The 12,406-nt window shown below is 36.5% G+C and overlaps 1 long non-coding RNA gene across 1 annotated transcript; it reads right to left on the bottom strand.

The window, feature by feature from the left end:
* Positions 1-557: 557 nt before the first annotated feature.
* On the bottom strand, positions 558-7,080 carry LOC108944150 (uncharacterized). The gene is made up of 2 exons (XR_011415261.1): positions 3,044-7,080; positions 558-2,990 (listed from the first exon to the last, which is right to left on the bottom strand). It is a non-coding gene; the product is annotated as an uncharacterized lncRNA (long non-coding RNA).
* Between the last annotated feature and the right edge of the window lie 5,326 nt (positions 7,081-12,406).

Raw genomic sequence — 12,406 nt, 5'->3', positions numbered from 1 at the left:
GCGCTCGTCGCAAATCGCGCCACATGAAATGCACCCGTGAGTTACGACATGCTTATTTTATTATTGTTTGGAGTTACGGTCGGGTCACATAAAATGCACACCGAATGGACTTTACGTATCATGACCACGCCATGAGAACCGTACCCATAGTCACGATGATTTATTAATCGTGCCTAAAGCAACTAGCGCGTGTTCGTGAGTTATTTTCTTAAACTACTTTGAGATTGCTTGTGAGGTCATGAACTATGGAAATTATTGTGAGAGGTTGACAAATTAAACAAAAATAAAGACAATATAACGAAAGCAGTATACGTATCATTATTCTTATGCTTATCTTAATCAGATCCAAACAAAATTCATATTGGCTCATCAACAAAAGCTAATAAATCTATTACCCCACTTATGAGCAAGATTCCAGTTTTATCAATAAAAACATAACATGTTAGTTTTCAAGACTAAACTAGACCCGTATCACGTCATTACTTCAAAGAATTCAAAAGTTTAATCCCAAACGATTTTACTGCTTAAAATGGAAACCAACCAACTAAAGAACTAAATTATCAAATTAAAATTGAACTCATGAATCAGTTACTTCAGTCATACAAGCACAAACTTATTATCCAAATGAAAATCTTAGTATCCATGAATTGAACAGTAATGGGATAAAACAAAAACTCACGCCTTACTACCGTAAATATGGAACTAATTAAAATAAGAGAATTCAAAATTTTAATACCCAAAAGATAGGAAAGTATCGGACCTTTGTGTTTAAGAATAATATCCAAATCAAATATCTAACAAAGCAGCTGTGAGATGGAATCAAAATCCAAAAATTGATAATGGAACTTGAAAATAAAAACAATCTGGACCGCGACCGGAAACACCTCCAAACCGCAAACTCGACTCGATCGGAACGGAATACCACCACAACCGACCTCGGCAATGGCTATTTTCGTGTATGGTTTTAGTGACTGTTTGGGGTGTTCTTATAGAGGATTTTGGATCTGGTTTAATGATGTTAACGAGGATGAGCTACAGGTGGAAGTGCTAAGGATGTTAATGAGGATGAGCTACAAGTGGCGTTGACCGGGATGCTATAGCGAGAGCTGCGTCACTACCATCTATGCGCAACAGTTGCTGCCATCTTTCTTAGCTCTCTCTGTTTTCTTTCATGCCCTCCTTAATCTCCTTATTTTCAGATCTATTCCTTCCTTCCCTTTTCGTGTGTTTTTTGTAAATTCAGAGAATGAAGACGCAACTGCTAGGTTTTTTCTTTTCAAGGGTGGGGGTCGGTTCTTTTTTTAGATTAGGGTTCTATTAGGATTTTATATGGTGTAGGAGAATTAATCCTATCCCTTGGATGAAAGTAGATCAATGGCTATGATTAAGGGGGGTTTTAAAGGTAGAGAAAAGAGTTTGGGATAAAAGGAATTGGGAATAATGGGTCTTTGTCTTGCTGGGTCACCAAAATCGGAAAATAAGCTCGCAATTCGCCCAAATTCAATTCTTTCACATTGAACAAAAATAAAAATACTAATACTACCAAAATAGACTAATTAATCTTAGTTAATAAGAATAAACTATTAAAGTGAACTATAGATTAAAAATGAAAATATTTTTGGTATTTTTTAAATATTATAAATATCATAAAATACTAATAAGCTAACAAAAATATATAATAAGAAAAGAAATATTATAAAACTATTTTTGTGTTTTTAAACTTATGTTTTAAAATTAAAACTAAAAGTTGACTAAAATCCTATTAAAATGAAAAATAAATAAATATTTTTTTTAAAATACTACTTTTAAAAGTTGCGCGGGTAAACAATTACGTGTTTACAGCTGCTCCTCTTTGCTTGGAAACACGAAGAGTTTTCGGACCAAAGAACAATAAGCAACATAATTGATTTATGACCCGACGTTTATTCAAAACGAAACAAAGACGGACAAAAGATTGTGACCGAGCCCTGGTATCTGAGCTGCCTACATATCCTTGGCTATAAAGGAATCAGGCCACGTATAGTTCAGAAGTGATGGAGTGTGTGGAGAGGATGAGAGAGTCGAGTGAGACACCGTTCCGTCGAGGTTCCGGTCCGCGATCCTATTATTACATCAAAATCAAAAATGAAAAAGGCTAACTAAGCCTGCCAGCTATGAGTTACAATATTCCTATCTATAAGTCTTCTGAAGCTTGATCTTGAGTCTTGAATGGTTCTACATGCAGACTTTTGATTTGAACCTTGATGCTTGCTAGCTGCAGGTGCTGATTCATCTCTTCAGCTTCTTCGGATCAAGACGGGACATGCAAAGCTTGCGACTTCAGTCATGTCTTGAGCAGCCCATATCTTTTCATCTGCTTCTACATTTTGAATTCACTTTTTTTTTTTAAATTCTAGATTGAGACTTCTTATTTTGGTCATCTCGGACTGTCGACTTGCATTCTTGAAGCGAGCTTCTGTACTTCTAACTTGAATTGAATTCTGAAATGACTTCCCTCGTTCTTCAGGTGGGTGCTTGCAACTGACTTGAAATTTGAAATGAATTCCCTCGTTCTCCAGGTGGGCGCCTGCCAATGACTTGAAAAATGAAATAAACTGGAAGTTGACCCTATTCTTCAGGCGGGCACACTGCTGCTTGCACTTGAAATAAACTTGAAATTGCGGTAGACTTGAGCTTACAACATTGTTCTTCAGGCAGCTCGCGCTACTTCTAATTTAAATTGAAAAACTTGAGATTTCCCCTATTCTTCAGGCAGGATCCTGCTGTCTCTGACTTGAACTTGAAAACTGAAAGTTGACCCTATTCTTCATGCGGGCTCCTGATGCCTCTCTGACTTGAACTTGAAATAAATTCCCCCATTCTCCAGGTGGGCACCTGATGCTGACTTAAAACCTGAAATGAATTCCCTCGTTCTCCAGATGGGCGCCTGATGACTTAAAACTTGAAATAAATTCCTTCGTTCTCCAGGTGGGCGCCTGCTGACTTAAAAACTTAAAATGAATTCCCTCATTTTCCAGGTGGGTGCCTGATATTGACTTAACACTTGAAATAAATTCCCTCGTTCTCCAGGTGGGCGCCTGATGACTTAAAACTTGAAATAAATTTCCCCATTCTCCAGGTGGGCGCCTGCTGACTTAAAAACTTAAAATGAATTCCCTCGTTTTCCAGGTGGGCGCCTGATGTTGACTTAACACTTGAAATGAATTCCCTCATTCTCTAGGTGGGCGCCTGATGCTGACTTAACACTTGAAATGAATTCCCTCATTCTCCAGGTGGGCGCCTGTTGACTTAAAAACCTGAATGTCCCAGACTAGGAAGTGCATCTCCTAGGGTGAAACTTGAATGAACCAAATTAGGAAGTGTGTCTCCTAAAGAAATAAAAATCACAAAAACCCAAACTAGGAGAAAGATTCATCAGACCAAGATTTCTATCCTAGGAGAAAGTTCATCAGACTAGGTATTCAATCTTAGGAGAAAGATTCATCAGACTAAGATTTTGATCCTAGGAGAAAATTCATCAGACTACGTCTCTTTTTTATTATCTTAGGAGAAAGATTCATCAGACTAAGATTTCGATCCTAGGAGAAAATTCATCAGACTAGGTTTTCTATCTTAGGAGAAAGATTCATCAGACTAAGATTTTGATCCTAGGAGCAAGTTCATCAGACTAGGTTTTTTTTTTTATTATCTTAGAAGAAAGATTCATCAGACTAAGATTTTGATCCTAGGAGAAAGTTCTAGGTCCTTTTTTATTTATATGGTATCTTAGGAGAAAAATTCATCAGACTAAGATTTTGATCCTAAAAGAAAGTTCATCAAACTAGGTTTTCTATCTTAGGAGAAAAATTCATCAGACTAAGATTTTTATTGGGAGAAAATCCATCAGACTAGGACTTTTTATCCTAGGAGGAAAAATGTGAAGAGTAATGGAAACATTTTATGTACACTAGTAAGACAGATAAAGGCAAAGATTTGAGAAACTTCCTTTTGTCGGCTCTTCTCTTCTTTTTTTGTTCTTTCTTTTCTTCTCTTTTTTTGAACCAACTTCCTTGCACTGCTTTGTTCCTGTTTCAAACAAAGAAAATTTTGTCAATTTTAAAAGTGGTGGTCGGTTTGTGGCCTTGAGTCTTGGGCAGCTTGGTTTTTGCTCAATCAGCTTGAGTCAGTTTCAAGAGATTTTTTGCTCTACATCAACCCTGATTGTTTCACACTCAGTACCATTTGTATTTGTGGCTCAATCAACCTTATCTCAAAAAAGAGATTTCTTTTCTTGGATAACCTTTTCTGGTATCTTGAATGGCTTTGCTTTTGGAGCAATTTGTCTGTCAGAGATAATCACAACTGGTAAGAGCCTTTTGCACGATGTGCACACTTCATAGTCATTGTTCGGTACTACAGAGAATCTCTGATTAACCTTGAGGTTATCTTTGCTTGTTTTACCCGAATAGGCTAACATCTTTTGGGGGGAAGCCTTTGCGTGAATCCTCAAGGCATGTTGACAGTACCAACTGAGTGTGCTGGTCAAATTTACTTTGTGCAACTGAAAAGCTGGTAGCAGATTTTAAAATCTTTTCTTACTTATTTTGACAAGGACTGACTCAGAGTGAAGGGACACAATGGTGCAAAGAAACAGTATTAACAAGAAGTGCCCTGTCGGGAAGGACAGAAGGAAGAGTTTTTTTTTTCCAATAGCTAGCCTTATTGATCATGACATGCATTTAGGACTTAACGGCCTGATCTATCGAACTGATCAAATTTTCCCTTTTTACCATTCTTATGACCTTTGAAGCCGGGCTTGTTCTTGCCAATTCCTTGCATCAGCTTCACGACTCACTTTTGACTAGTGGTGTCCCGAGGAATTTTCACCAACAATTCTCTCTCATTTATTTATCTCTACTTACTATCGTCTTACAGTGCCCGTGAGGGTTTTCACTAGTAAGACTCTCTCATTTATTCTTCTTTATTTTTCTTTTTCTTTTGCTTTCTAGTGTGAGCAAATTGACAGTGTTCTATGTCGTGTGACAATTGTTGCTCATTGCATGCGTCTCTTGGCATTCTTGAAGGCTGATTAAGAGGTCTTTATTTGGAAGGTTTTTGGATAGGGTTGAAAAGAAGAGACAACATAAGGCTCAAAGTAGACTCAAAATGAGGGGTTCATAGACTTACAACTCTTAGAATCGACTCTTTCAAAAGTGAAATAAAATCTTTGCCCCAATTTAAGATACTGGGGATTTTTTGGAATTTTTGTTTTTTTATTTAGTTGGACCGAACCGTGTAAGGCTGCCTACGTATCCTTTTTTTTTAAAGGAATCAGGTCAAACGTAGTTCAAACATCTGACATAATATTATTATTTTTTCATCTTTCTTTTTTTTCTCTTTTTTCTCATTTTTTCCTTCTTTCTTCTCTTTTTTTTCCTTTTTTTTTCAAAACAAGTTGCCCCAGCTTTTATTTTCTGGGGACATGGACTTTGACTGTCCTTTTCTTATTCTTTTTTTTTCACTTGAACTTTCTAAGAGTCGCCCCAGTTTGTACTCTTAGGATATGGACTTTTCTTTTCATTTTTTCTCTTTTTTTTCCTTTGTTTTTTTTTTCTTAGACTTTTGACTCTAAACTTGATTCCAAAAGAAGGTGGTCAAACAAAATAACACAGGCTCGAAAGGGGTAACGAAGGGTATAAAGTGTTTGGATAGCAGAAAAAGGGCCTCCCAGCCTCAAGAATGCCAATCATGTTAACCCTTCACAATTACGATATTGATGGACATGTTGCTTTCTAGTCTTTTTCAGTGTAAAGTTGTATGAGAAATACTTTCCTCACAGTGAATGACCCTTGTCAATTTGGGTGACTTTTCTTCGATTTTATCTTGATGTAGAAGATGTATTTTTCCAATAAACTGATCCATTTCAAGTTGACTGGGATACACCTTCTTTTGAAAAATACTTTCTATCTCTTAGTGCTAAACAGACTTCAACCCGTCCGATTATCCTTAAGCCCGATCTCCTCAATGATTCAAAAGGTAGAGATCCTTAACTATTATGAGCATGACTGCTTTATTCCATGTAAACTTGGCTCATGCTTATTTTCCAAATGTTTCATGTCTCTATTCATCTTCAAAAGTGTCTCTTTCTCAGTTATCCAATTCAAGAATAAATCGGTTTTCTAAAATTCTGACCAAAAATTCCGCATGCATGTCATGTCACTAGAACTAACGTGAAAAGAGCTATGCACAAAAATAGACACAAAATGACTGACTGTTTTTATTGAATAAAGGATAGCAAGGTCCGATAACACAAAAAGAAGAAGAAAAGAAGACAAAATAAGCTACCATGGCTAAAAGAGAAGTGACTTTCCAGTTGCTAAGCGATATCTTAGTCACACATTCACACATCAGCATTACTACGACATCTAACCATTTTGATTGCTTTGGATTCAACACTCAAATCTTGACTTTTGATTAAACCGCTCCCCATATTGGCTATCGGATTTTAGGACTTACGGCATGGGAACTTTCACAGTAACTAATTTGCCAAAGGACTTGGACGAATTCTCATGTCTCCCTATCATCACAGATCATCCAAGCAGAGCATGTCCTGTCGCTCAAAACTGGTAGAAGTCAGCCAACATTTGTCTCCATTTTTATCATCAACTTGTCTATTTGTCTTTTGGTGACCTTAGTTGGATCAACAATAGTGGTTCTTGCTCCTTCTGAGAGATCCTGGACCCGCCATTGCAAACCAACAAACCGACCACCCTTAACTAACTTTTATTTCCAAACAACAAGCATGTTAGAATAAACACTCTCTTTCTTTTTTCCTTTTTTCTCTTTTTTTTCTTCTCTTTTTTTTTTGTTTTGTTTTTGTTGTTGTTTTTTTTTTTCTTTAAAACCATTAGATCAAACCTGATATGGGTTGCCTACCTATCATGTGGGAACATGAATCAGATATTGCGTGGTTCGGGAGGATTATGAATAGGTAAATAAGCTAAAACTTTTTTTTTTTTACTTTTGAATACACTCAGACAATGAAAGCATTTAGAAAAAGAATATGTACTTTTTTGTAATTTATTTTTGTTAAATTTTCGAAAGAAAGGCTTTTAAAGAGGAAAGAAAATATTTTTGGATTTTTGGTTTTGGTTTTTTGATTTTGTTTTTGAAAATTTTGAAACAAAGACTTCTAAAGAAGAAAGAAAATATTTTTTGTATTTTTGATTTTTTTTTAATTTTGGGAAAAAGACTTCTAAAAAAAAGGTAGAAAATATTTTTTTGGATTTTGATTTCATTTGTTTTCTTTTTCTAATGAAAGACTCCTACAAATAAAATATTTTTTGGTTTAAAAGTTTTCTTATTTTTTATTTGTTTGGGATTTCTAAAAAAGACTCCTAAAGAAGGAATTAAAGGAAAATATTTTTAGATTTTTAAAAAATGGGGGCCGGAACCGATTAGGTTTGCCTACGTATCTCACACTCGGTAAGAATTATACCCGCATAGTTCTGCCAGTTTTTTAGGACTAGGGGATAATATCATTCTTTTTTGAAAATTTGGACTCATTTGTGACAACCTTCTAAAAATTAGGCAGAGTTTCAGGATCTTATTTTCCTTTTTTTTTTCAAATACCGGGATTTTCAGGAATCGAGTCAATTTCTCTCCCCTATTTTTCTTGATTTTCTTTCCCTATTTTAGAAGCCAGTCAATATGCAAACCAGAATAAACAAATGCAACAAGTAGCACGTAAGATGCATCAGGATGGTCTTTTTATTTTGAGGTACACCTGTCCTAGACGAACCCAACCCCTGTGGTGAGTCCCCAAAGTCACATGCACGTGATTCAAACAAAAGTACCTACTAGGAATCCGGTATGAGGTTATGTTATTCTAGGTTTGAACCCTGGAGATATTGTTCTAGACCTAGCTTACCCGAGCGGACAACTCGAGTCGGGGGGAGGGGGCAGCGTACTGGGAATACAGAAGCTTCACCGTCTTTGCAACTTGTTCGAAACTCATTCTAAAATTAGGATATGACTCTAATAGAAAAGAAACCACGCGAAGCGCACGCTTCCCAGAAGATTTAGAAGACTTAGAGAGAAGAAGGGTTTCGTAAAAGTTTATATACAATTCACACAATATCAAAGCGGTAAAAAAAATGGCATTTAGCACATTAAGCTCAAACACGTAAAAATCAAACAATCATGAAAGCCAATCATAACAACTATTCTAAGCTCGAATTCTGAACCCTGAACCAGAGACTCTGGGTTCTTATCCCCAGCAGAGTCGCCAGAGCTGGCACACCTCATTTTTCCCGAGGGGTATGGAGTTTATCCAATTTAAGTGACATTATTCGAAATGGGATTATTTATTTAGTTTAGAGTCACCACTTGGTATAATTTATGGTGTCCCAAGTCACCGGTTTATTTTAAATCCCAAATCGAGGAAATTTGACTCTTATTTATGGTCCGCGAACACAGAAGGCCGGGTAAGTAATTCTGTTAACCCTGGAGAAGGTGTGAGGCACTCCCGAGTTCCGTGGTTTTAGCACGGTCGCTTCAACTATTATTAATTTGCCTAATTATCTGATTTGTTAAATATTTAAAACCTATTGTGCATTTTTACTTTTCAATTGCTTTTAATTATTTATGAAATTATTTCTGGAACAAGTCACGATGTCGTACACTTGTCGTTTTGGCGCTCGTCGCAAATCGCGTCACATGAAATGCACCCGCGAGTTACGACATATTTATTTTATTATTGTTTGGAGTTATGGTCGGGTCACATGAAATGTACACCCGAATGGACTTTACGTATCGTGACCACGCCACGGAAATCGTACCCATAGTCACGATGATTTATTAATTATGCCTGAAGCAACTAGCGCGTGTTCGTGAGTTATTTTCTTAAACTACTTTGAGATTGCTTGTGAGGTCATGAACTATGGAAATTATTGTGAGAGGTTGACAAATTAAACAAAAATAAAGACAATATAACGAAAGCAGTATACGTATCATTATTCTTATGCTTATCTTAATCAGATCCAAACAAAATTCATATTGGCTCATCAACAAAAGCTAATAAATCTATTACCCCACTTATGAGCAAGATTCCAGTTTTATCAATAAAAAAATAACATGTTAGTTTTCAAGACTAAACTAGACCCGTATCACGTCATTACTTCAAAGAATTCAAAAGTTTAATCCCAAACGAGTTTACTGCTTAAAATGGAAACCAACCAACTAAAGAACTAAATTATCAAATTAAAATTGAACTCATGAATCAGATACTTCAGTCATACAAGCACAAACTTATTATCCAAATAAAAATCTTAGAATCCATGAATTGAACAGTAATGGGATAAAACAAAAACTCATGCCTAACTACCGTAAACATGGAACTAATTAAAATAAGAGAATTCAAGAATTTAATACCCAAAAGATAGGAAAGAATCGGACCTTTGTGTTTAAGAAGAATATCCAAATCAAATCTCAAACAAAGCAGTTGTGAGATGGAATCAAAATCCAAAAATTGATAACGGAACTTGAAAAGAAAAACGATCTGGACCGCGACCGGAAATACCTCCAAACCGCGAACTCGACTCGGTCGGAACGGAATACCACCACAACCGACCTCGGCAATGGCTATTTTGTGTATAGTTTTAGTGACTGTTTGGGGTGTTCTTATAGAGGATTTTAGATCTGGTTTAATGATGTTAACGAGGATGAGCTACAGGTGGAAGTGCTAAGGATGTCGTTGACCGGGATGCTGTAGCGAGAGCTGCGTCACTACCATCTATGCGCAACAGTTGCTGCCATCTTTCTTAGCTCTCTCTGTTTTCTTTCGTGCCCTCCTTAATCTCCTTATTTTCATATCTATTCCTTCCTTCCCTTTTCGTGTGTTTTTTGTAAATTCAGAGAATGAAGAAGCAACTGCAAGGTTTTTTCTTTTCAAGGGTGGGGGTCGGTTCTTTTTTTAGATTAGGGTTCTATTAGGATTTTATATGGTATAGGAGAATTAATCCTAACCCTTGGATGAAAGTAAATCAATGGCTATGATTAAGGGGGTTTTAAAGGGTGAGAAAAGGGTTTGGGATAAAACGAATTGGGAATAATGGGCCTTTGTCTTGCTGGGCCACCAAAATCGGAAAATAAGCTCCCAATTGGCCCAAATTCAATTATTTCACATTGAACAAAAATAAAAATAAAAATAGTAATACTACCAAAATATACTAATTAATCTTAGTTAATAAGAATAAACTATTAAAGTGAACTATAGATTAAAAATAAAAATATTTTTGGTATTTTTTAAATATTATAAATATTATAAATATCATAAAATACTAATAAGCTAACAAAAATATATAATAAGAAAAGAAATATTATAAAACTATTTTTGTGTTTTTAAACTTATGTTTTAAAATTAAAACTAAAAGTTGATTGAAATCCTATTAAAATAAAAAATAAATAAATATTTTTTTTAAAATATTACTTTTAAAAGTTGCGCGGGTAAAGAATTACGTGCTTACAGTATGGACTATCGCAAGATAAACAAAGTCACAAGGAAGGATCATTTTTCACTTCCCTTCCTTGACCAAATGCTTGATAGGTTAGCCGGCAGCGATTTCTATTGCTTTCTAGATGGATATTCGGGATACAACCAAATCCTTATTGCTCCGTAAGATCAAGAGAAAACAAATTTCACATGTCCCTATGGTACTTTCACTTTCTAGCGGATACCATTTGGCTTATGTAATACACCGATGACTTTTCAAAGGTGTATGATGGCGATATTTACGGATATGGTCGAGGATTACCTTTAAGTCTTCATGGATGACTTCTCGATGGTCGGTGATTCCTTTGATGATTGCTTGGCAAATTTGAATAAAGTATTGGCAAGGTATGAAGAAACAAACTTGATGCTAAATTGGGAGAAATGCCATTTCATGGTCGAGGTGGGCATTGTCCTTGGCCACAAAATTTCAAAGAATGGCACAGAGATCGACAAGGCAAAGGTTGAGGTGATTTCTAAACTTCCACCTCCAACTTCAGTGAAAAGAGTGCGAAGTTTCTTAGGTCACGTAGGGTTCTACCGATGTTTCATCAAAGATTTTTCTAAAGTGGTGAACCCATTGTGCAAGCTCTTAGAGAAAGATGCTAAGCTTTACTTTAATGATGATTGCATAAGAGCCTTTGAATTGCTAAAGTTCAAGTTGACAACCACTCTCATTATCACAGCTGCTAATTGGAGTATCGCTTTTGAGCTCATGTGTGATGCTAGTGATGTGGCGGTTGGAGCAGTTTTGGGACAACACATCAACAAGATTTTTCATTCGGTCTATTATTCTAGTAAGACCATGAATGATGCCCAAGTCAACTACACCGTAACGGAGAAAGAGCTCCTTGCCATTGTGTTTTGCAATTGAGAAGTTCCGCCGGTACTATGTTGGTGCAAAGGTTATTATTGCAAGAGTTTGATATTGACATCCAAGATAAAAAAGGAAGTGAAAATCAAGTGGTGGACCATTTGTCTCGTTTGGAGGAGGAGGGGAGGCCGCATGATGGCCTTTAAATCAATGACTCCTTCCTCGATGAGCAACTCTTGGCTATTTCAATGAAGGAGGTGCCATGGTTCGTGGATCTAACAAACTTCCTTGTGTGAGGAATCATCCCAGATGAGTTCTCTTCAAATCAAAGGAAGAAGCTTAAAGATTATTATTGGGATGAACTATACCTTTTCCGGATTTTCACGGATGGGGTAATTAGAAGATGTGTGCCGAACGAAGAGCAAAGTGATATTCTTGAGGCATGCCATTCTTCGCCTTATGGTGGTCACCATGGCCGAGCAAGAACGGCGGCCAAAGTACTAAGTTGTGATTTCTATTGGCCCACTCTTTAGAAAGATGCAAGTGATATGGTGAAAAGATGTGATGAATGTCAACGGGCCGGTGGAATCTCAAAGAAAAATGAAATGCTTCTCACTACAATTTTGGAGATTGATATCTTTGATGTGTGGGGTATTGACTTCATGAGTCCTTTTGTGAGTTCTTGTGGAAACACCTACATATTGGTCGCGGTTGATTATGTGTCTAAATGGGTTGAGGCCATTGCTCTACCCAACAATGAAGCGAGAAGTGTGGTGGCGTTCTTGAAGAAGAATATTTTCACAAGATTTGGTTCTCCGCGGGCTATCATAAGCAATAGGGGGTATCATTTTTACAACAAGGCTTTTGACACTTTTCTTAGCAAGTATGGTGTCACTCATAAAGTTACGACTCCCTATCATCCACAAGCTAGTGGTCAAGTACAAGTCTCCAACAGTGAGATAAAGAGTATCTTGTCCAAAACAGTGAATGCTAACCTGACGGATTGGTCAAAGAAACTTGATGATGCACTATGGACTTATCAGACTGCTTTCAAACTCCTATCG

This window comes from Nicotiana tomentosiformis, chromosome 4, assembly GCF_000390325.3.
Source record: "Nicotiana tomentosiformis chromosome 4, ASM39032v3, whole genome shotgun sequence".
NCBI classification, from domain to species: domain Eukaryota; kingdom Viridiplantae; phylum Streptophyta; class Magnoliopsida; order Solanales; family Solanaceae; genus Nicotiana; species Nicotiana tomentosiformis.
The sequence above is the reverse complement of the archived record's forward strand: the minus strand, read 5'-3'. Positions and strand labels throughout refer to the sequence as shown.